The sequence below is a fragment of the Octopus sinensis genome, linkage group LG3, assembly GCF_006345805.1.
Source record: "Octopus sinensis linkage group LG3, ASM634580v1, whole genome shotgun sequence".
NCBI classification, from domain to species: Eukaryota; Metazoa; Mollusca; class Cephalopoda; order Octopoda; family Octopodidae; genus Octopus; species Octopus sinensis.
In genome coordinates this window covers 10194629-10220995 of record NC_042999.1, presented here as the reverse complement: position 1 = coordinate 10220995, position 26367 = coordinate 10194629, and the positions used below count along the sequence as shown (strand labels likewise).

General features: G+C 38.5%; 1 protein-coding gene across 2 annotated transcripts in view; it reads left to right on the top strand.

Moving 5' to 3' along the window:
* The window catches only part of LOC115209649 (telokin), a 182342-nt gene that overhangs the window by 84687 nt on the left and 71288 nt on the right, over positions 1-26367 (top strand). The gene's annotated exons all lie outside the window — the stretch shown is intronic.

The window sequence follows — 26367 nt, the reverse complement described above, 5'->3', positions numbered from 1 at the left end:
AGAATTGTGGGTAATAAAAGAACTCCTCGATACGCAATGCCTAAAAATAAGGAATTTTGGATTTGTCAATTTTAACGACTAGCATAAAATCACATTGCCCTCTATCAAATGCACCCTCACTTCGCTAAGGGTTTTTTTTTTGTCTATGTATTGCAAATTACTTGGTGACCTCACTCGTGCCAGTGTCACAAAGAAAAGCACTTTGTATGCACGGCAAAATGGTTACCGTTTGGAAGGGCATCAATCCATAGGATCCACGCCAAAGCTGATATTGGAGCTCGTCTCAGTACTGCAGCTCGCCGGATCCAGTAAAGAAAGAACGGTTTGGAAGGAGGAAGAAAATATCGGAGGCGACACAGTGCGCTGCAAAGTATTCATTTAGCTGGGCGAGAAGGTTTTTGCTGTGGAGTCTGTGGCCAAGTATCAAAACGACAGGATTTATACCACTTCATCCAAAAACATCCCGAAGGTGATAGAACACATTCCAGGCGACAGAAACCAACTGGTGCCATAGGTGGGGCTGTTGTTGCTTCTGATGGCTTGAAATTACTCTTGCTGTTCATTGAAGAAGGCGTCAAAGTGAATAGCAGACTTTACCAGCAAACGTTGGAGAGAGGTGTGCTGCCCTAGTTGTCAACCACGTTTCGAAGTCGCTATGTCTTTCTTCAAGAACTGGTCCAAGAGACATTTCTGTGGATTTTTTGACAAGGCCATTTGGTCTCCGCTAAGCCCTGATATTAATCGTATGGATTTTGCGATGTTGTTCCGTGTTGGAGACCGATGTTTCCCGTATCTCGTACTCAAATGGGCCTGACCTGAAAGAAGCTCCCGAACGAAGAGGTTTGTGAAGAAGCCATGAGCTGCAGTTGAGAAAAGTTTAAGAGCCAAGGTGAAAGCAAAGGGTGGCCATTTTGAATTGTAAATATATGTGAAATATTATCAGAATATACAACAATCGACCTGTAAACTTCCATTAACCTAAAAGCTTCGTTTTATGACATAATGAATGATGGGTAAAGATATATGCCGCACCTGTACAACATTCCGCAAAACAACAATGGCTTCCTCTTGAAAACCAGAAAATATTTCAGTTTTGAATAGTTGTTGATCTCATACAAAGTACAAGTTGGCCCTCGTTTTGCAGCTGCTATTGTATGACATTGTAGACTGTTTCCTAAACAGTCCAGCCTCGTTGGCAAAAGTTCACAACTATCTTGCTCAACACCATTAGTTCATAGGCAGAAACGGCCCTTATTCTTCCTCTCCTCCCACCACTCTCTCTATACTGCAATGGCTCCTTATGCCCTTTCAGTGTTGCTGATGTAGGTATCTTTTCTCTTCTCCACCTCCTACCACATAAAATGAGAGACCAAACACTTTGCCTATATTCAACCCCTTAAAAAAAACTGCATCATTCTGGAATTGCTCGCATCTTCTAAACAAGCTTCAAACAGAACATCAACCACATTCACTTTACTGAAAGAGAGACTTCTAAGTGATCACTAAAACTGTTAGAAATAACAGGCAAATCTCCCTCGAACCACTCTCTAGCGTCTTAAGCAAGGATGGTTATGTATGATAATGTGGTTGTAGATATATCTGAAAATAAGACAGGTGGTCATGGTTGGAAAACTTGATTTTAGGGTTGTTTGAACTGGAGTGAGGTGTGACTAGGCAGCATTACCACCACCAGCATCGCCAATTTAGGGCTGGGAGTTTTCAGATGTTAGCTACGCAGGTATTTATTTCAAAAGATTTACTTTTAATTAGAATAATGTTTGATAACAAAAGTCGAAGTCGACTCTACCAGGATTTGAGAATTCCGCCGAGTCTAAAGCATTTTAACGGTACTGGGCCATTTCTGAATCGTAATCTTCGTTTAATAGAATGAAAAATGATTTCATACAGCAGATTTGAAAGGGTGAAGGGGCTGTAGTCAATGAAATCTACGCCAGTATATAACTGGTACCTATTCTGTCAATACAAGATGGATGAAGGTTAAAGCGTTTCGACGCAGCATCATTTCTTGCTGCCAAGCGCTGCGTTTAGAAGATTAACGCCAAGGATGTAAGATTAATCGAATAAAAAAAGAATTCAAAGAAAGGGAAATGAATTGAATGTAACTGGATTTGTGTTTGGAGTAAAGAGGAGAAGGAGGAGAGAGAGAGTGAAAATATGCGAGAAAAAGGAACTCCTGTATTATTATGGCGGATTCATGATATAAAAGGGACGAAGGAGGAAGGGGAGGGATGAGTTTGAGGATTCCGAGCTGTGGGTGGGGGGAGTTAACTGTCGGACACGAGTAAAGAAGAAGAAATAGTAAATGGTGGCTGAGTTGGTGCATGAGCAGGCTTGGGGGGGGGGGGGTTATGTGAAGGCATAACAGCATGTATGTGTGGGGGTTGAATGAACGGGAAGGCTGAGCAATATGCGTAAGAGTTGGGGGGAGGAAATTGAAAGAAGACGAGAAAGAATTGTTGGAAATATAAACAGTTGTTGAGACTAGGGAGAGGTCTTGCTCAGCCAAGTGAAATGTGGGGTCAGTTTAAAAGGGCCCAGGGATGTTAGAACATACATCAAGCAGATATTCTTTGAAGTAATTTTTCTTGCGTCCACCTCCTTCAATATGATAAGGAGGCATTTACCCGAAATATTGATAATTTCGTTTTCCTTATGGCAAATACAAATATTTTTACATTACATTTATTTTCTTTCCTTTGGGTTCCTATTTTCCCAACGAAGATCCACAACGGGAATTCTGCATTCTGGATGTTAGCTCCGAGGAAAATATTTAACAACTGCTAAGCTTGAGTTCAGGATTAACGTTCAGGATTAACGTTCAAAGGAATTTTAGGAACACTTGAAAACTGTCATTTTTTAAATTAAATTCACCCAATTTATGGAGTTTCTGTTTTATGGCTGCAACTAGAAACCCACTTCGATAATATTTTATAGATTCGAGGTGTTCACTTGAAGTAATCTGAAGTTTCCCAGTTCACTTCATGGAACGCAATTGTTTGTACATTTTTCTCTTCAAAACAAAAGACAAATATTTAAATCCGACAATTTGTGAGATGTCAATTTTGTAACAGTTTCTCGAAGCACAGCAATATAACAAACTGCTGACGTATTCTGTTGATATCAGACAAGACATTTATATCGTTTAGACGTTGAGTTCAACAAACAACAAACCAGATTCTAGAAATAGTTCACAGTCATTTTTACATGCAATTATTTTTTATTTATTTATATAATTTTCTCAATCCTTAACATTGTGTTTTAACTATCTTCTTAAATTTCCTATGAATATATTGAGGTCTTACGATTAGGCATAAAGTTCATTTCTGCACCGATTGGAACGATCTTGAAAAACGCTGGTTCTTATTTTATTGACTTTGGAGAGAGAAAAAAACAATAAAGTCGATTCTGGTAACTCAGAATTTAAAGAGGCAAAACTCTAAACTGCACTTCAGTGCTTCATTTTATAAAATAATTGAAGAATGATAATTCAATAATTCACTCCCCCACCCCTCGAAATTCCTTCTTTTCATTATACTTTTCAACAACAGACGCAGTGGAAGCGCAATGGCCCAGTGGTTAGGGCAGCGGACTCGTGGTCGGAGGATCGCGGTTTCGATTTCCAGACCAGGCGTTGTGTGTGTTTATTGACCGAAAACACCTAAGAGCTCCACGATGCTCCGACAGGGGGTGGTGGCGAGCCCTGTTGTACTTTTTTGCCCCAACTTTCTCTCTCACTCTTTCTTCCTGTTTCTTGTCCCCGACTTCCTACGCAACTGCTGAGCCTGGATGCGCATTCACCCACCCGACGATGCTCTCGGTGTCGGGGGTTGACTTGCTTTCTCTTCTGCGGGTCTTACGAATAGCAAAAAGGACCACGTTTCGGACTTCTCCCACTACAGACATGGGACGAAGACCGCTTCGCTCAACAAACAAACAACAGACGCAAGTTGTGCACTGAGGTGCAAACGATGAAGGTATCTAGAATAAAGAGGAAAACCATTATCTACAGGAAGACACCGTCAATACCTGCCTAACTTTTTCTAGCACCACGCCATTGGCTAACAAAAACAAGGTTTTACTGTCGTACTCCGTATAACCAGTTTTATTGACATGTATGGGACAACACCACCCTCACCCCCACTAACAACAACAACAACAACACCTCCTCAACCAATTTCTTCAACTGTTTCATTGCATTTTGTTTTGAGTATCGCTTTCGCTCTCCATATTAGGTTCTTGTCTGCTGGCTACATTCTTATAATCCAACAACATGGCCTTCACTCAACAAGACATTCCAACCTGACTGACGAGTTTGAAAGTAAAAAATGGCGCTAAATGCAGTCTATTATCGTTGCTTTGTTCCTTTTGCTGTTCGTTGCTGTTGCTTCTGATAGCAATCTTGTAAAAAAAAGGAAGAAAAGAAAAAAAACGAAAAAAAAAAAAAAAAAAACAGCCAACCCTGATTGCGAGGCTAGAGTTACAGATTCTTCTTCTTCTTCTCTTTTACTCTCTTTCGCTTTCTTGTTGCTCTCTCTCTCTCTTTTTCTTTCACTCTCCCCTATTTATCTATGTATCTGTTTATCTCTTCCCTGTATCCGTTCCTTCTTTCTCTCTCTACATCTTTCTCCATTTTTTTGCCACCACCACCACCACCACCACCACCACCAGCATCATCATACTATAATGATGATTACGATCATGATCATCACCCAACTCACCTGCACCATCAGCAACAACAGCAGCACCATCAGCACCCATCCCACCACCACCACCACCAGAAACCTTGATGATTTCGCGTGCGAGTAGACGGGGGCGTCTGCTCTGGTACGAGTGAATGTGGTGTGGTATGTTGTGTGATGATAGTTGTTGAGATGAATCTTCTTGGTAGAAGGGTGGTGCTGATAAACAAGAGATCTTTCTCGCCCTCAGCAAGTGGTCGTTGAAACAATAAATCACTGTACGATCTTTCACAAGAGTTCACGCCCTACAACCTAAATCTTTCTGGCAAGTCATCGTGTTGTTCCTCTATATTTAACTACTATATTATATTTAGAGCTTTAAGTACCCTATACTTACATATATTACATACTCCAAGGCTAAGTTTGAATTTGAAATCTTTATTGCTACCATTGTTCCAATACTATTAACCACCGACTCACCTTTTTCTCCAGGCCCAATCTTAGAAACCCTATGACTGTCAGAAAATATTTTGCTTTCGAACCTGTCCAAAAACTAAATGTTTTCAAGCACCGAAATCCTACTGACTCTGGATAAAAATGCGGCTGATGAAATAGCTTTATCCATGTCTGTCTTTTTGTCCTTTTCGTATACGTCTTACACTGTTGTTTTGATACTTATTTGCAAATCTGGTTTACATAGGGGCGGGCAGACGACGAAGCGATTAAAATATAACAAATAATTAGATAAAGAAAATAGTATCAAATGTTCAAAGGATATTTACTGTCATAACATCAATTAATTTCAGAATTATCGATAATTAATGAACAAGCTCATTTGCAAGCGGCATATAATTACCATTTTATTGATTTGCTTTGATGTAATTATGACAAAAAAAGAAAAGATAAAAGATAAAAGTCAAGCAGACATTTTTTTATGTAGTAGGAAACTCTACATTGTCAATCTGTTAGAAATAGCAGCTCAATCTTCCTTAAACCTTATCGTTTAAAAAAAAAAGATTACATATTGGATAATGATGTATAATTATAATAATAAATAAAACGGTTATTCAAAGCTGGAAAGTGTGATCAAAGAGGTCTGCTCGACCTGGTGTTGACCTGGTGTTAAACAGCAACATACAGTACGTTGAGACCCTAAACTCATCATGTCGTAAGGACGCCACTTGAAGATGCTGTCGAGACCAATATAGTTGAATTTAGCATCGCATCTTGGAGAAACAATTGTTAGTGATATTGTATTAACGCAGCTCAAAGCAGTAAGCCATCTTTCCCCAGCCCAATGCTGTCCTTACACTTAAGATGGACAGAATAAACGAGAATAACGTACATGATGGGATCCGAACCACCCACCTTTATGTAAATATTCAATTTTCTATGTGAGCACAAGGTCAGACAAAGGAGAGAAAAACGACTGCATGACATTTAGGCTTTTTCCCAAGATTATTTGCAGCTTAAATGATGTAAATTGACTTCAAGAAAAAATCGAAACTGGACTCCGAAATGGCGTTTGTGGAGCCGACATCTTGTTTAATGACACTCGATACTCTTCACGCTTAAACTTTTACAACCGTTTCTCGCACAGTCACACATTGTGTAAGGATGAGTTTGTAGTATGGTCCTTAAAAGGTTTGAAGATCAGTATATCATAGGTGTAAAGATGCAGGGTGATCCTAAGGATTTGACTGCTGTGCTATGGATTCAAGCAGAGCCTAGAAAACGACAACAGTAACAACAACATCAACATATACGGAGGAAACATATGTCGTGACCTTGAAACCTTTTTACTTTTGTAATTTGTTTAAAAGTTCACAAAAATTCTTGACTGGGTTGGTTTGAAGGAAGAGACGATGCCGATGGCATTTGCTGCCCCTCTGGGACCAGTGAGTTCGGTGCCGTTGACAGCTGCATGTCAATGTCAATGGTTACTGGAATACAATGCACAGAGAAGGAATTACAGCCAGCGAACATTCTAGGGAGGAAGGTCGAAGGAGTAAAAAGGGTTAGTGCTGGCTTGGGTGGTGGTGGTGGTGGTGGGGAGAACAGAAATATGGAAGAAAATAAGAAAAGGAGACGAGTGAATGATTGGAGTAGGGTGGAACCGACACGAGACCAACTGGTGTGAGTTTCAAGGAGCAGGTGCCGCTCTTGTAAAGGTCGAAAATAGTAGAGAGAGGGAGAGAGAAGGAGAGAAAGTGAGAAAGAGAGAGAGAGAGAGAGCATATTTAAGGGCCAAAGATATTGAATATGATATACTCCGTTGCTCACTTATCTTTTTTCATCACTCTCCATCTTTCCAAATGTCTGGTATTTCTCTCTCCACCCCTCCACCCCTGTCTCTCTGTGTGTGCTATATGTATTGTACATACGTGTATATGTATAATATATATATATATATAGTAGTGACGGGGACGTAAACACACCAGCATCGGTTGTCAAGCAATGCTAGGGGGAAAAACACAGACACACAACACACACACGCATATATATATATACATATATACGACAGGCTTCTTTCAGTTTCCGTCTACCAAATCCACTCACAAGGTATTGGTCGGCCCGGGGCTATAGTAGAAGACACTTGCCCAAGATGCCACGCAGTGGGACTGAACCCGGAACCATGTGGTTGGGAAGCAAGCTACTTACCACACAGCCACTCCTGCGCCATATATATATATATATATATATATATATATATATATATATATATATATATATGTTTTTGTTTGTCTATACATACGTAAAATAACCTGGGTTTCGAAACTACAATCTCATGGTTCTGAGACCAACTGCTCAGCTGGTCGAATGAATCGTCCTATATACCAAAATATAAAGTCTTCATTGTGGATGCTCAATGCCGCTGGATGCTGTGTGTATTAAGTGGCTTTAGCAATTGAAACTGGCTGTTAAATAAATCAGTCAAAACACGAGGTGCCGGATCAAGACGATTGTTGAATTGATCTGTGGTTTGGTTACCTGTTCATGACAGCTTGGTGAACTTAGCCAATAATGCATGTTTCAGAAGCTTGGACAGAACAAAAAAACAAAACAGCAAATTTCAACTCATGAATAAAGAGAAAAATAACTTCAACTGTATTTCTCTCCGTCTCTCACTATCTCCTTTCTCTCCACCTCTGTCAGCTTCTCTTTCTCTCGTTTATGCGCGCGGTACACATACATACATACATACATACATACATACATACATACATACATAGAAGGTGATAAATATAATATATTGACAATATAAGTTAATACAATATGTGTATATATATGTATATATATATATATATATATATATATATATATATATATATATATAATATACATATAATATATATATATATTACCGTACACAAACACTTGTCTACATGCTAATACTCTTTTTTTCTCTCTCTCTTCCACAGTCACACACACGCTCTCTCACCCCCCTCTTCCCTATATATGTTTTGTGTGTGAGTATGTGTAGAAAAGGTGAAAGGGAAGATGAGGTAATTATAATACCTTGTAAATCGAGCAGGCCATGTGCTCTGAGTCTGACGATTGTTAGGAGACACAAGGCATGTTAGGAAAACCTGCCTTGATTCGCATTTTCAAAGCATGAAACTATTGGTAGCTCGTATCTTTATATTGTGTACAGAGAATGATATTTATCTCTTTACTGCATGGAGAAAAACTTTTTTTGTTGATCTTACCTTAACGGAACAGTAAGCTCTCTCTCTCTCTCTCTCTCTCACACACACACACACACACACATGTATATATGTTGTCGAATGCTCGAAATGACGAGTAGATAGACCGCCGACAATTGATGAAGGATCGTTCTTTGTGTTACTTGTGCTGTTTTCTATTTCTTCTCCCGTTGTTTGCATATTTAACTCGTTTGTTTTCGTACTTCATGTTGTTTGCACAGTTGGTGACGTCCTGTACCCATATATGCATATATATGCATATATCTATATCTATAACTATATGTATGTATGTATGTATGTATGTATGTATACATACGTATATATGTGAGCGTGTTTGTGTGTTTGTGTGTGTCTCTATGCTAATCCGTACACCATTAATCAAAATAGGAAACAATGTTGACATTTATCTGCTTCTATTTACCAAACTCAGATAACAATTGCTCCCGAAACAATAAAAACCAAAAATATTACCAGAAAATTAATAAAAAGAAACATAAATAAATAAATTGTACTAGAAATATAAAAATTCGAAACAAGCTTCCATTCTCAAACTTGGCTTCAAGCCAACACCACAAAGTTTTGAGTGTATTTACACACACGATCTCGGTCACACACACACACACACACGCACACGCACACGCACACGCACACACACACGCGCGCGCGCACGTATAGGCGCAGGCGTGTCTGTGTGGTTTTAGTTTTCTTCTTAATAGCGGGGTTTCAGGATCAGTTCTACTGCGTGGCATCTTGAGCCGACCAAAGCATTGTGGGTGGATTTTGTATATACAATAATCCTTCGACTATCCCGGGTGTTACGTTCCAAATTGTAACCCCCCTCCCCACCACCACCGCAATAGGTGAAAATTCGCGAAGTAGAAACAGTACTGTGCTCTCTTTACTCTCTCTTTTACTCTTTTACTTGTTTCAGTCATTTGACTGCGGCCATGCTGGAGCACCGCCTTTAGTCGAGCAAATCAACCCCGGGACTTATTCTTTGTAACCCAGTACTTATTCTATCGGTCTCTTTTGCCGAACCGCTAAGTGACGGGGACGTAAACACACCAGCATCGGTTGTCAAGCAATGCTAGGGGGACAAACACAGACACACAAACACACATATACATACATATACATATATACGACAGGCTTCTTTCAGTTTCCGTCTACCAAATCCACTCACAAGGCATTGGTCGGCCCGGAGCTATAGCAGAAGACACTTGCCTAAGATGCCACGCAGTGGGACTGAACCCGGAACCATGTGGTTGGTTAGCAAGCTACTTACCACACAGCCACTCCTATTATTATTATTATTATTTTTATAATTTGTGTATATCTATTTTATTATAAATGCAAAACGATGCCACAGATGAATCGATGTAAGCTTAAATAATAAACCGCGTTAGGAGAACCGCGATCGGTGAACCGCGATATGGCGAGAGATTACAGTATGTATATGTGTTCATAGGTACGTTTATAAATATACGCATTTGTATATATGTATGCGTATATATATATATATATATATATATATATATATATTATATGTAGAAAAATACAAACTGGGACAAGAACGTAAAACATTTAGAAGATGATACAAAAAACCGCGTTAGGAGAACCGCGATCGGTGAACCGCGATATGGCGAGAGATTACTGTATGTATATGTGTGTTCATAGGTACGTTTATAAATATACGCATTATATATATGTATGCGTATATATATATATATATATATATATATATATATTATATATATATATATATATATATATATATATATATATACATATATATTATATGTAGAAAAATACAAACTGGACAAGAACGTAAAACATTTAGAAGATGATACAAAAAACACGGACGGGACATTCGAAGTGTGTGTGTGTATTCTTTTACTCTTTTACTTGTTTCAGTAATTTGATTGTGACCATGCTGGAGCACTGCCTTTAATCGAACAAATCCAGGACTTATTCTTTGTAAGCCTAGTACTTATTCTCTCGGTCTCTTTTGCTGCACCGCTAAGTTATGGGGACGTAAACACACCAACATCAGTTGTCAAGCGATGGTGAGGGACAAACACGGGCACAAAAATACCCCCTCACACACATATATATATATATACGACGGGATTCTTTCAGTTTCCGTCTACCAAATCCACTCCCAAGGCTTTGGTCTGCCTCAGGCTATTGTAAAAGACGCTTGCTCAGGGTAATACGCAATGGGACTGAATCCGGAACCATGTGGCTGGTTAGCAAGTTTCTTACCACACAATCTCACCTGCGCATATATATATATATATAATTACGTGATCGACCAGATTATCAGATATTGTTATACATCGCTAGTCACAATGCACTTCATTTCGTTCGCAAAGCTAGTCCCATTTGCAGTTGAGTAGACTGGAACAACTGAAATGAAGTGTTTTGTTCAAGAACACAAAGCGCAGCAGGTCTGGGAATCGAAACCACGGTCTCACGTTCGTGAATGCAGCATCCTCAACCGCTCGGCCACACGCCTTCACACACATACACACACGCGCGCGCACATACACACATCTATATAGGATCAGCGAATGTTATCTTATATGAGTGTCGGACTTAAAATTGCCACAGTCTGTCAACATATGATCAACATGTGTTCTCTACTCGTAAAAACGATTTGGTCAAGGAAATTGTGGTTCGAATGTTCCTGACTCCATCAATTCCTTATTTTCAATGCTAACTGTCTTTGGTTGTAGTTCTGTAGACCTGATTACGAAGATAACCCCAAAGAAGAAATCTAAAAGAGATAAGGGATTGTAGGTGACCAAAAACCTCGATCCCTCTTTACTTCACCAAAGACTTTTGTGTTGTGTAGAAAGGAATTGCCGTACATTGAGACTCACGCATCGAAGTCCACGATTCTGACTTAGAATAATAATACAGGAGAATTGTTTCCTTTCATGTCGGGTACCAAGATATTTTTCAGGAACTCCAAGTAGGTATTGTTTATGATAGAAATAAACAAAAAAAAATAAGGACCAAAAACCTATCGTGTTATGTACCCTACCAAATCAGTAATTTTTTTCGGCGATTGAAAGCCACGATAAAGTCTTTCATGGGGATTTTCATTAACTTCATACTGGGCGACATAACGGTCGACAGTGTCCCCAACATCAAAGGTAGCTTAATCACTGGCTAAAATCTTCCACAAATTTGTTTGTCTCGGTGGTTGTTGAGTCTTTATCAATGACTGATGAGTGAATGATGTGTTCACACATCACCAGTCATTCATCTTTATCAACGTCAGATAAATTCTGAACCGTTGACAAATGAAACCAATATCATGCTGCAACATTATATATAACTGCAGGGGTTTAAGAATGAGTGAGTGTGTGTGTGTGTGTGTGTGGTGTGTGTGTGAGAGAGAGAGAGAGAGAGAGAGAGAGAGAGAGAGAGTCTTTGAAGCCTGCCGTATTGTATTTGGATTGTGTTGAAAATAAATGGCCGCTAATATCTGTGTTTCATTGATCCTGTTTGATGTTCCAGACTTAGGCTGGTCTTCAGCGGAGCCTGACGTTTTCAGGCGTTCTGCAAGTTTATCGGAAGATGTCATGGTTAGGTTGTCATATTCATTTATTCATTTATTTTGTTTCTGCATCCTGTGGACTTGTTCGATTGATTTGCTCTATTCTGTCACCATCTTTAGGAGAAATTGATATTTTCTCCGAGTTGAAAATGGTATTTATCTAAAATATCACACACACACACACACACACACACACACACACACACTCGTGTGTGTGTGTGTGTGTGTGTGTGTGTGTGTGTGTATGAACATATGTATGTATGCATGTATATGTATCCATATGTATGTGTGTATAATATCAAGATATTCACGACAAAATAGCAAAGCTGCTATTAAAACTATAAAACAACAAAATTGTAACAAAATGAAAAATATTTTATGAATTATTTAAATACTGAATGGACTTCTGGTAATATATATGATATATGAAATATGATCTTCATTCTTCACTCCGTGGGGAATGGAGTTTTCAACTTTTCAGACAGATTTCTTCTTCAGAGTCAAGATAACGGGAGAAAGGTATAAAAGGGGTGGGGGAAAGGCAGCAGTGTTTTAAATCGTCTGTTTGATCGACTGGCTACCACTGATGGGAAACGCAAAACAACATGAGTAAGACAAGAGGTTGTAGGAGATAGAGAGGGAGAAGGACAGATAAAACAAAAAGGATGGTAAGGATGAGGTGAAGGGGAAAATTAAGGTGAGAAGGAATGAACTGAGGTAACATTTCCTACTGAACTGCTGAAACTTGGCTTGTGGGCATAAGCTTCTATATTCAAAGATCTTATAATATGTATGTATCACAGACATGAAGTGAGTTCAAATTCCGCCGAGGTCGACTTTGCCTTTCATCCTTTCGGGGTCGATAAATTAAGTACCAGTTACGCACTGGGGTCGATGTAATCGACTTAATACCTATGTCTGTCCTTGTTTGTCCCCTCTATGTTTAGCCCCTTGTGGGTAGTAAAGAAATAGGTAAGCTTCTTACAGACTAAAACCACGACAAAAGGCTTTATTCTGCTTCAGTTTCGCTGCTAAAGTCTTTAGCAAAGCATGAATGTTACAACTTCCTATTCCCGTATATTAGGGATTCTTCTGCAGAGCGTTGTAAGAAAGTACTGGTGCACGTTCCTGTATCTATCTATCTATCTATTTTCTAAACACACCGTGGCACTCCGTCGGTTGCGACGACGAGGGCTCCAGTTGATCCGACCAACAGAACAGCCTGCTCGTGAAATTAACGTGCAAGTGGCTGAGCACTCCACAGACACGCGTGTGCTCTTAGTGTAGTTCTCAGGGAGATACAACGTGATACAGAGTGTGACGAGGCTGGCCCCTTTGAAATACAGGTACAACAGAAAGAAAGAGTGAGAGAAAGTTGTGGTGAAAGAATACAGCAGGGTTCGCTTGCCGGAGCCTCGTGGAGCTTAAGGTGTTTTCGCTCAATAAACACTCACAACGCCCGGTCTGGGAATCGAAACCCCGATCCTATGATCGCGAGATCGCTACCCTAACCACTGGGCCATTGCGTCTCCACTCTAAACACATAAGCCTTACAATTATAGGAAATATAAAGCTGAGACGGTATCGTTGTATAGACACCAGTTTAGCACTGGTACACTTTTTACTGACCAAACAAAGATGAAAATCCGAATCAATCCTTGTGGGATTTTAAAACGATCGAAAGAAACCAAAAACCTTGCAACTAGTCTTTCGTTTCAACCAATTTTACTTACCAACAACTACTACTACTACTACTACTACTACTACTACTACTACTATACTACTACTACTACTACTACTAGTGCATGCTGCTGCTGCTGCTGCCACCTGGATTCTTATTTTAGACTATATTCGGCTCAACAAAACCTCATCACAGGTTTCAGAATGTTATTTGAGGAAAGACATTCCAAAAGTTTAGCCAGATGTAAACAGGTTCTACGATTGGTTTATATTTCTCTATTTAACGCTCGTTTATTGCCAAACGTGTGTGTGTGTGTGTGTGTGTGTGTAAACAAACGCACACGTACATATATTTATGCCAGTGTATGTGTAATGAGTGCAAGAGTATGTTTGTGTTTATATATATACCAATATATAAACATGTGCGCATGCGTGGGCCCATATATATATATATATATATTTTACACGCACGCATACATGTGTTTTACTTCAGACACATATTTCGTAAATATGTGTGTGTATGTAAAAGTGTGTTTACACACACACACACACACACACACACACACACACACTTATATACGTAGGCACACACACACACACACGCGCGCGCGTGCCTAAACATGCTCGGATGTCATCTGCAAAAGAGTTTTGTGGCAATTACAGCCTTGTTTGTTTATTTGTGTTGATCAGCTCTGAAACGATTGACAGAGAAACCAGCCGCAATCGTTTCCACGTTCAGCTATTTACAAAACATGCTGCGAAGAAGTAAACAAAATCAGATCTTCACGTGGAAATGTTTAACACTACGACACTGCGATAGTTTACTTTCGATATGTATATATATATATATATATATATATATATATATATATATACTTACACACACGTATACATACATATACAAAAATGAAGTACACACACATATATGTGTGTTCCATGTATTAATTTCTTTAATTTTCTTTGAATTTCCCTTTATTTTATTTCCTATTTGTCAGCTCCATGCCAGATGTCAAATATCTAAAACTAATTTTCTTCTAGTTTATATAATTCCTCCATTTAATATGATTTATTAATCGAGATTAAGATGCGAGTCTGACAACATTTCTCAAACGCTTCCGACACACACATACGTGTGTGTGTGTGTATATGTATATGATCGTACAAGGCGTGTGTGTGTGTGTATATGTATATGATCGTACAAGGCGTGTGTGTGTGTGTGTGTGTGAGCTAGACAACGTAGCTGTCATCACTGCTAATTTAGGTATTCTTTTGCCCCCCCCCCCACTGACGTCAAGACGTCCCCCCCCGCTGCCCCTATCCAATAATTTATACGTTGAGGAGGTCCAGGACCTCTTCTAGGTCTTTCTAAACGGAAGATTTGTGAAGTTCGTGGCTTAGTGGTTAGGGTATTTAGCTGGCGGTCTTAAGGTCGTGAGCTCGTTTCCAGGCAGCGCTTTGTGTCCTTGAGCAAGACACTTTATTTCACGCTGCTCCAATCCATTCAACAGGCAAAAAAGTGTCGTACCCGTATTTCAAAGGGCTGGCTTTGTCACACTCTGTGTCACACTGAATCTCCCTGAGAAATACGTTAAGGGCACGCGTGTCTGTGGAGTGCTCAGCCACTTACACATTAATTTCATGAGCAGGCTGTTCCGTTGATTGGGTCCACTACTGGAACCCACATCGTCGTATCCGACGGAGCGCCACTTTTAAATTGAAGATTTGTTCATAATATCCTACACTTTTCTAAATAAAAGCGATCACTACCAAACACCACAAATCTATGCAGTAATCTTTTGGTGGTCGATTTTCTTCTTTATGATCCGGTAATCGAGGGTAAAACATGGACGGCTCGGCTGCGGAAGATTTCACATTTAAAGAGAGAAACTCGTATTAAACACGTTGTTTTATCTTCTATTCCGTAAATCCGTTTCCTATCTACGTTGTTGTATTTCATCCCCAGATCGGTCCAGATCGAGAAGAAATTTGATCAAAAGACATTTCATGCGTGACAAGATTAGTCTATGGTTAGGTGTGTGAAGCACCTATTGATCTCTTTGCTGCTTCGTCCTCACTTTTAAAGCAATATATATATATATATATATATATTATATATATATATATATATACTTACACACACGTATACATACATATACAAAAATGAAGTACACACACATATATGTGTGTTCCATGTATTAATTTCTTTAATTTTCTTTGAATTTCCCTTTATTTTATTTCCTATTTGTCAGCTCCATGCCAGATGTCAAATATCTAAAACTAATTTTCTTCTAGTTTATATAATTCCTCCATTTAATATGATTTATTAATCGAGATTAAGATGCGAGTCTGACAACATTTCTCAAACGCTTCCGACACACACATACGTGTGTGTGTGTGTGTATGTATATGATCGTACAAGGCGTGTGTGTGTGTGTGTGTGAGCTAGACAACGTAGCTGTCATCACTGCTAATTTAGGTATTCTTTTGCCCCCCCCCCCACTGACGTCAAGACGTCCCCCCCCGCTGCCCCTATCCAATAATTTATACGTTGAGGAGGTCCAGGACCTCTTCTAGGTCTTTCTAAACGGAAGATTTGTGAAGTTCGTGGCTTAGTGGTTAGGGTATTCAGCTGGCGGTCTTAAGGTCGTGAGCTCGTTTCCAGGCAGCGCTTTGTGTCCTTGAGCAAGACACTTTATTTCACGCTGCTCCAATCCATTCAACAGGCAAAAAAGTGTCGTACCCGTATTTCAAAGGGCTGGCTTTGTCACACTCTGTGTCACACTGAATCTCCCTGAGAAATACGTTAAGGGCACGCGTGTCTGTGGAGTGCTCAGCCACTTACACATTAATTTCATGAGCAGGCTGTTCCGTTGATTGGGTCCACTACTGGAACCCACATCGTCGTATCCGACGGAGCGCCACTTTTAAATTGAAGATTTGTTCATAATATCCTACACTTTTCTAAATAAAAGCGATCACTACCAAACACCACAAATCTATGCAGTAATCTTTTGGTGGTCGATTTTCTTCTTTATGATCCGGTAATCGAGGGTAAAACATGGACGGCTCGGCTGCGGAAGATTTCACATTTAAAGAGAGAAACTCGTATTAAACACGTTGTTTTATCTTCTATTCCGTAAATCCGTTTCCTATCTACGTTGTTGTATTTCATCCCCAGATCGGTCCAGATCGAGAAGAAATTTGATCAAAAGACATTTCATGCGTGACAAGATTAGTCTATGGTTAGGTGTGTGAAGCACCTATTGATCTCTTTGCTGCTTCGTCCTCACTTTTAAAGCAATATATATATATATATATATATATAATATATATATATATATAATAATATTAGGGAATAAATCCAAACTTACAGGGAAAAATTTTTGATTTGCCTAATAGTGGTTTTATCTCTAAGTTAATATATATATACTAGCAGTATCGCCCGGCGTTGCTCGGGTTTGTTCCGACCCTTTAGAATTGGAATTTTTGAAAAGTAAAAATTTTGCATTATGTAGCTTGTTATTCTCTTTAAGTGAACATTTTTCTGGTTGAAATACACCGAAAAATGGCGACACACCAGTCAAAAATCGTAAAAAATGGGGATTTTCATAGAAAAAAGGCACCTTTTTGATGTAAATAATTTTGGGTGTTAACATGGTCCGATTTGAATTTTTTCTTCCATGGAAGGAAGAACAAGCCTTCTTTTATCATACTCTCAATTTTGGTCAACTTGCGCCGCAGGGTTTCGGAGAAGATAGTGTTAGTTGAAGGCTACGAAACCTGCCATACACAGACAACTTCAGCTTTATATATATATATATATATATATATATATATATATATATATATATATATATATATGTATATGTATATATATATATTGGCAAAAACGGTAAGATAACAAAAGAAAGAAAGAGACCTCAATATTATGTAAATAGACGAAATAGAGGAGATGGCCAGATAACCGAAGAGATGGTGTTGTAGATTTCCTCCTCGGCATCCGAAACTCAGAGTTTTATCTTGGTTATTGAATAATTGTCACATATTATTTTACATATATATATATAGTGCTGTATGCTTACCTAAGTTCGATATATAAGATCTCATACGTATGATTGTATTGTGAACGGCGGCGCAAAGTTCCGACTGCTTCTCTCTCGCTCTCTTACATGGACGCTTCGAGTAGAAAAGCGCCTCTTTTTGTTACATTCGGTTTTTCTACCGTTTAAATCTGTGGTTCTGAACGACCTTTACCTTTGGGCCCGTTTAATTCCAGTGTTACTCTGGTCGACCCTCAAAACCATTCGATGTTTAAGAAAATACCATTAGATTTTTATAATTAAATATCATAAGAAATTGCACAAATTACTCATCAAAATATTCTGAGTATTTGTAGAAGTCGGACCAATTTGCTGCTCGTAAATTTTAACAACAAAATCTTATATAGACCACCCCCAGGGTTTATATGGACCTTTGGAGCCTATATGCCCTTTGCGGGCCTGTTAGAAGTTATGCGTGCATTTGAGCAATGCTCTGTTCAAATTTCTGTCGTTATTTTCTCTTGACAAAGTGTGTGTGTGTCCGTGTGTGTGTATTGCTGCTATTGTTGTTGTCAAAAAGTTTGATTATTGTCATAATCGATATAAATAAAATGTCATTTGCCTTTTAAGCATGCCTGCCTTGCCATGGAATATGTCTTCGCATTTTGTTCCCTTTGCATGTGGGCAGCTTCAGTATTTTCTTCTGGAGCCGGGTGGGGAGAGGGCGCGTCTGTTATTCCTCCGAGCAATTTTCTCTCTGGAGGTAAATAACAAAGAATATAAAAACAAAAAAAAGAAGCCAAAAACAGATTTGTTGAACAAAAAACCTTGTTTCTCACCTGAATCCTTTAAGGGAAGACTTCAAAAATTTTCCGATGGTTCTTTCCATGAGAAAATAACTCAATTATTATCCCATGCAGTTGCACATGGGAAAATCCTGTGTTTTGGAGAACGATTTGAAAATAGGTCAAATGACGATGATGATGATAATGGGAATGATGATGATGATGATGACGATGATACCGCGGAGGATACAAATAGTGATGGTGATGGTGATGGTGATGGAGACGATGAAGATGATGATGACGATGACGACGATGGAACCATGGGGAATACAAATAATGATGGTGGTGGTGGTGGTGATGATGATGATGATGATGGTGGTGGTGGTGGTGATGATGAATTCAAACCTGATTAGTTCAATATTGAAGCCAAGGAAAATAAGTTTATCCAATTGCTGGAATCATAAATTGTTTATGATGGAAACAGCATAAAACAACATTAGACACCAGAAACGAAGGAAAACCATTTCTTTCGGTTTCCAATCTAATCTTATTTTCCTGCGATTAATCCACGTTTTTGCCTAAACTGCTTTTTCCTTTTATTTTTTTTTTTTTCTTTTTTTCTTTTTGGCAAACTGCTTACGAAGCAACATTTCTGTAACTGACAGAATGGAATGGAAGCACAAGTCTGCTGATTCTCTGAACTTTTTCATGGATTATTTGTAAACCGTTGCCAGACTTGGCAGCGGCAGCGAATAGAATTTATGGGGGAAAATGTTTGAAGGTTTTCTTTTTCTTGGGTTTTTCAAGGAAGGAAAAGACTTTGGTCCTTCCGTCTTTTTATTTCCCAGTTTTGTCTTAACAGCATTTTGGCTGGATGGGGTATCGCTTGTGTGTGTGTGTGTGTGTGTGTGTGTGGTGTGTGTGTGTGGTGTGTGTGTGTGTGTGTGTGGTGTATGTGCGTGCGTGTGTATGTATGTATGTATGTATGTGTATGTGTGTGTGCTTGTGTGTATGTATGTGTGTGTATATGTATTTATGTATGCATGTATGTATATGTATGCATGTATATCTATGTTTGTATATATGGGTGTATGTATGTGCGTATATATGTTTATGTACGTGTGTATGTATGTCTGCATATGCATGTTTGTGCCTATGTAATTTATGTATGCAATGCATATATGTATACATATATATCTATAGGTATATGTGTGCATAACGTGCATACTTACACACACACACACTCACACACACACACACATGCATATATATATATATTGGATGTATACACATATCTATCTATCTATCTATCCATCCATCCATCCATCTATCTATCTGTTTATTTGTCTGACTACAAAACGTAATATATATGTGTTATTGTGTGTAATACACACACACACACACACACACACACACACACACACACACACACACACACACACACACACACACACACACGCACACACATACACACAGAGGCACACACGAAACTATGCGAGGACATATAAAGATAAGACTTTCTTTTTGATTCCGCTTTTCGTTCGGAATAATTATCAGAGATCAATACAAGAAACTTATGACTTGTCGAGAGTTTAAATTATATCATTTCCCATAATTTGCGAATGTCATGTTATCATATTTAGTAATAAAATTACCATAACTTCAGTAATTATCTATCGTATATTACTGCGAGGAACTGGAGCCAATGAAAGAGTTTTTACATGGTCAATCACTGTGCTAGAAATAGCAGCCACATTAAAAAGGAATTATACCGTTATCTTAAAAAGAAAGATACATTAATAAAAATGTAGTTCTAGGATAATCTATGTGTTAAGAAAATGTCGAGATGGTTGCAGGTGGAATGGGCTTAACTATAGTCTTGTTCAGTCAGGACCGACCTGGGGTCAAACAACAACAGGTGTAGCTGCGTGGTAAGAACTTCCCAACCACGTAGTTCCGGGTTCAGTCCCACAGCGTGGCACCTTCTACTATAGTATCTGTTTCTTTATTGCCCACAAGGGGCCAAACATAGAGGGGACAAACAAGGACAGACATAGGTATTAAGTCGATTATATCGATACCCAGTGCGTAACTGGTACTTATTTAATCGAGCCCGTAAGGATGAAAGGCAAAGTCGGCCTCGGCAGAATTTGAACTCAGAACGTAACGGCAGACGAAATACGGCGACGCATTTTGCCCGGCGCGCTAACGTTTCTGCCAGCTCGCCGCCTTCATTATACTTCTACTATAGTATCGGACTGACTTATGAGTGGATTTGGTTGACGGAAACTAAAAGAAGCCCATCGTATATATATATATATATATTTTGTTCTCCGTTTTTGGATTAACTATTTACTGCACGATCACTCGAACCCCCGGCCTTCCGACTGACTTTGGATTACCTAATTTGCGGAATTCTTTCTACCATCGGATTGCATTACCTTATTCATTCGGAACACACCATTTCTGCACCTTGATTGTGAATCATTACAATTTGTCCGTGACTCTTCCTCTTTAACTCCTCTTCCCTCCACCTACCTTCTCTTCTACTTCCACTCTCTTTCTTCCTTCGTCTTCTTTTTCTTTTTGGACTTTCCTCTGTCTTCTGTCTCTCAAGAAGAGCTTTGCTCGAAACATTAAGCACCCTTTCTTTCCTTCCCTTAGCGTCTTATTAATAGTTTGCATGTACCACGTCCTCGCGTTGCTTTTTTCTTGTTTTCTTTTTATTAATTATATATAAACGTGGTACGTAGCTTGCTAACCAACCACATGGTTCCGGGTTCAGTCGCACCGCGTGGCACCTTGGGCAAGTGCCTTCTACAATAGCCTCGGGCCGACCAAAGCCTTGTGAGTGGATTTGGTAGATGGAAACTGAAAGAAGCCCATCGTAATATATATGTGTGTTATTGTGTGTAATACACACACACACACACACACACCACACACACACACAACACACACACACACACACACACGCACACACATACACACAGAGGCACACACGAAACTATGCGAGGAATATAAAGATAAGACTTTCTTTTTGATTCCGCTTTTCGTTCGGAATAATTATCAGAGATCAATACAAGAAACTTATGACTTGTCGAGAGTTTAAATTATATCATTTCCCATAATTTGCGAATGTCATGTTATCATATTTAGTAATAAAATTACCATAACTTCAGTAATTATCTATCGTATATTACTGCGAGGAACTGGAGCCAATGAAAGAGTTTTTACATGGTCAATCACTGTGCTAGAAATAGCAGCCACATTAAAAAGGAATTATACCGTTATCTTAAAAAGAAAGATACATTAATAAAAATGTAGTTCTAGGATAATCTATGTGTTAAGAAAATGTCGAGATGGTTGCAGGTGGAATGGGCTTAACTATAGTCTTGTTCAGTCAGGACCGACCTGGGGTCAAACAACAACAGGTGTAGCTGCGTGGTAAGAACTTCCCAACCACGTAGTTCCGGGTTCAGTCCCACAGCGTGGCACCTTCTACTATAGTATCTGTTTCTTTATTGCCCACAAGGGGCCAAACATAGAGGGGACAAACAAGGACAGACATAGGTATTAAGTCGATTATATCGATACCCAGTGCGTAACTGATACTTATTTAATCGAGCCCGTAAGGATGAAAGGCAAAGTCGGCCTCGGCGGAATTTGAACTCAGAACGTAACGGCAGACGAAATACGGCGACGCATTTTGCCCGGCGCGCTAACGTTTCTGCCAGCTCGCCGCCTTCATTATACTTCTACTATAGTATCGGACTGACTTATGAGTGGATTTGGTTGACGGAAACTAAAAGAAGCCCATCGTATATATATATATATATATATATATATTTTGTTCTCCGTTTTTGGATTAACTATTTACTGCACGATCACTCGAACCCCCGGCCTTCCGACTGACTTTGGATTACCTAATTTGCGGAATTCTTTCTACCATCGGATTGCATTACCTTATTCATTCGGAACACACCATTTCTGCACCTTGATTGTGAATCATTACAATTTGTCCGTGACTCTTCCTCTTTAACTCCTCTTCCCTCCACCTACCTTCTCTTCTACTTCCACTCTCTTTCTTCCTTCGTCTTCCTTTTCTTTTTGGACTTTCCTCTGTCTTCTGTCTCTCAAGAAGAGCTTTGCTCGAAACATTAAGCACCCTTTCTTTCCTTCCCTTAGCGTCTTATTAATAGTTTGCATGTACCACGTCCTCGCGTTGCTTTTTTCTTGTTTTCTTTTTATTAATTATATATAAACGTGGTACGTAGCTTGCTAACCAACCACATGGTTCCGGGTTCAGTCGCACCGCGTGGCACCTTGGGCAAGTGCCTTCTACAATAGCCTCGGGCCGACCAAAGCCTTGTGAGTGGATTTGGTAGATGGAAACTGAAAGAAGCCCATCGTATATATATATGTGTGTGTGTGTGTGTATTTGTGAGTTCGTCCCCCAGCATCGCTTGATAACCGATGCTGGTGTGTTTACGTCCCCCGTAACTTAGTGGTCTGACAAAAGAGACCGATAGAATAAGTACTAGGCTTACAAAGAATAAGTCCTGGGGTTGATTTACTCGACTAGAGTCGTTGCTCCAGTATAGCCGCAGTCAAATGACTGAAACAAATAAAAGAATAAAAGAATATATTTTAAACTAGCAGTATCGCCCGGCGTTGCTCGGGTTTGTAAGGGAAATAACTATATAAGCATTTTTAGAGAGTTATAGCCAAAAAATGCATTAAAAATGGAAAAAAATGATGGTAAACTTTTTTTTAATCGTTGACTCATCGTAGACATTTTTAGAGAGTTACTTCCCTTATATAATAGCGAAAAAATGCATTAAAATGGAAAAAAATGATGGTAAATCTTTTTTTAAATCGTAGACTCATCGTAGACGCGTGCTAATACCCAGAAGGGCTCGATATGAATCACGACTATAAGATACCCGGTTTTGGTTAAACTGCACCGCAAAATGTGGGAGTAGTTAGGAATCTAAATCGTAGGAGATAGACAGCACACAACCTCTCTTTTATATATAAAGATTTGTTTACAGGAACCATTTTGTATATGCAATTGAAGCTCATCTTCCATTATCTCGGCCAGTCTTCATTTAAATATACAAGACGTTTCCTGTAAACAAATTTAAAGGATATATATATATAAATATATAGGTGTAAAAAGGTTGAATGCAGATTCGTCCTTTAATTTGGAGGTTTCTAAAAAAGATGTCGAATGTTGATTCTTCATGTTTTGCTGGTAGTTTACAGGCGTAAATATGCGAAGATGTGAATGTTATACTTGTAAATAATGTATGGTGAATTTATGGAAAAAAGTCCAATAAGATTCATCAATTTAATTAATAATAGAGAAGACAAGTTGTTAAAATATATAAGAGAATTTTAATTTTAATTCATGCAGACGATCGTTTCGTACAGAGAGGGATATAAAAATTCATGATTGAATTGAATTAGATTAAATTAATTTGATTATATATAAATTAATGTACTCTTTACTGTGTATATTATGTGTGTGTGCGTTTGCTCCCTCCTCCACCGCTTTACAACCGGTGCGGGTGTGTTTACATCCCCGTAACTTAATAATTCTTCAAAAGACCAACAGAACAAGTACCAAGCTTTAAAAAATACGTACAGGGGTCGATTCGTTCGACTAAAACCTTTCATGCGGTGCCCCAGCATGGCCACAGTCTAATAACTGAAGCAAGTTAAAAGTAAAAGACAAGAAATATAAAGAAATTATAAACAAGTTGCAACTGAAGTGAAGTAATTTAAGCAAGGATCGAACCTGTATTTATGGATTTGGTTTGTGTAGATGTTATCTAGCGCGTATTAGAATTGACGAATAAAATTGTTTTAAGTTTTGGCAGAAGAGCAACAATTTCAAAAGAAAGGCCCAATCGCTTCCAACAAATACTTCCAAGAAGTTCTTCTTTTCCGCATTACCGATGTTTCTTTTCCTGGGTATATTACTATCAAATATTTTATGGGCCCGTCGAAGTAGAAAAAAAACCTTATACGCAGATTAGAACTCTTGTCCTGGAGACACTGAACCTTATAGCAACCAGCCTCAATTCGAGATTTATTTAGAAATGACAAAACGATCTCAAAATGAAGGCTGTTCTGCTGGTTCTGAAAAGAATCCATATAAATATTTAGACGTTTATATTTAGACCAACTAATTAGATGGAGGAAGGTAGATTATTATCGTCTTTCGGTTTTTTTAGTTTTTGTTTCCATATTTTATCATAGTATAGATATTTATTAAAAAATCCATCCATTTCCTCTAGAATAAGTTTTCCAAATCAACAATTTGATGTGAATTAATAATTCACAGGATTAATTCCCGCTGCATGACAACGTCGAGTATAAATGCATCACAAAAGAAGAAAAAAAACAACATATTTTATTGAGTTGACTGAAGAAATCTAAGAAGAAATAAATGTTTTATTAATTTTACTTATAACGATTTCTTTTGACTCAGCACAAAGGCCTTCTTTATTAGAGAAAAGCAAAGTATGGAATGTTGTAACGCTCATGCCTTCCCCAGGGTATTAAATTGAAATGGCTTCCATTGAGAATTAACCAGTTGTTCAATGCATCGTCCATTCATATATATATTGATTCGGTTTGCTAGCGGTGCTAAAAGGGCAGATATGATCGTGATGTTAAAGATATGGATGAAATTGATTTAAGGTATCTAGTGCGGTGCTTCACTGCGCTGGGTTTAAATTACGCATGAATGGTTAAAATAAGGCCCAGTAATATATTTCTTAGAGTGCTGAGGAGTGAGCTGATAAAAGTAATTGCATAAGAGTACGTGTAGACAGCGGGAGCACTCTAAAATTCACAAGTGCTTCGTTACTTTGTAGTGCTGAAATCAAGACTACGCGTGGATCTGGTGGAATTCACTTCACATCTCAGATTTAGATTTTTGATTGGATGCAGTCATCAAATGACGGCCTCTATACAACGACCGTTTTGGTGACAACGTCATCGAGACGATATCTTCAAATTAGAAATACCAAATTAGAAGCGAATTAGATTCCCCAAATTCATTTGGTGACGTCACGAGCGTACTAACCAATCAAAGTTGTCCATCCTTGATTTAAATCAATTCTAGAATCTCTAGATCAAGCAAAGAAACGGAAATCAACCAAGTGTAACCTGAGTCAGCTTACTTTCACATTTAATACCGTCAACCAAATATGAAGAACTGGCGAACAAGCCATCTGTGATAAACGCTCGCAGAAAACTTAGTCCAAATGAACACAATATAGCCCCAAGGCTCGCCATGTAACGACACTATTTTTGAAAGTAATAAAATGATGAAACCGGTAAAGGAATTGTAAATAAATTTAATTAATGTGAATATTTCTTTATATATATATATATATATAATATATATATATATATATATATATATATATATATATATATATATATATATATAAAGGGAAAGTTTACGAAAATAAACAAAAGACGAGGCAGGTGGAGTACAAACAAACAAATGTTTTAGTTTAGCGCTCAGGAATAGAAATAGAAAAAGTCTTTTACGTTTCGAGCCTACGCTCTTTTACAGAAAGGGACACAGAAAAGAAACAAGGAGAGAAAAAAATGCGTGTAGGAGCTAACGATCTATCATATATATATATATATATATATATATATATTATATATATATATATATATATATATATTATATATATATATAAAGGGAAAGTTTACGAAAATAAACAAAAGACGAAGGCAGGTGGAGTACAAACAAACAAATGTTTTAGTTTAGCGCTCAGGAATAGAAATAGAAAAAGTCTTTTACGTTTCGAGCCTACGCTCTTCTACAGAAAGGGACACAGAAAAGAAACAAGGAGA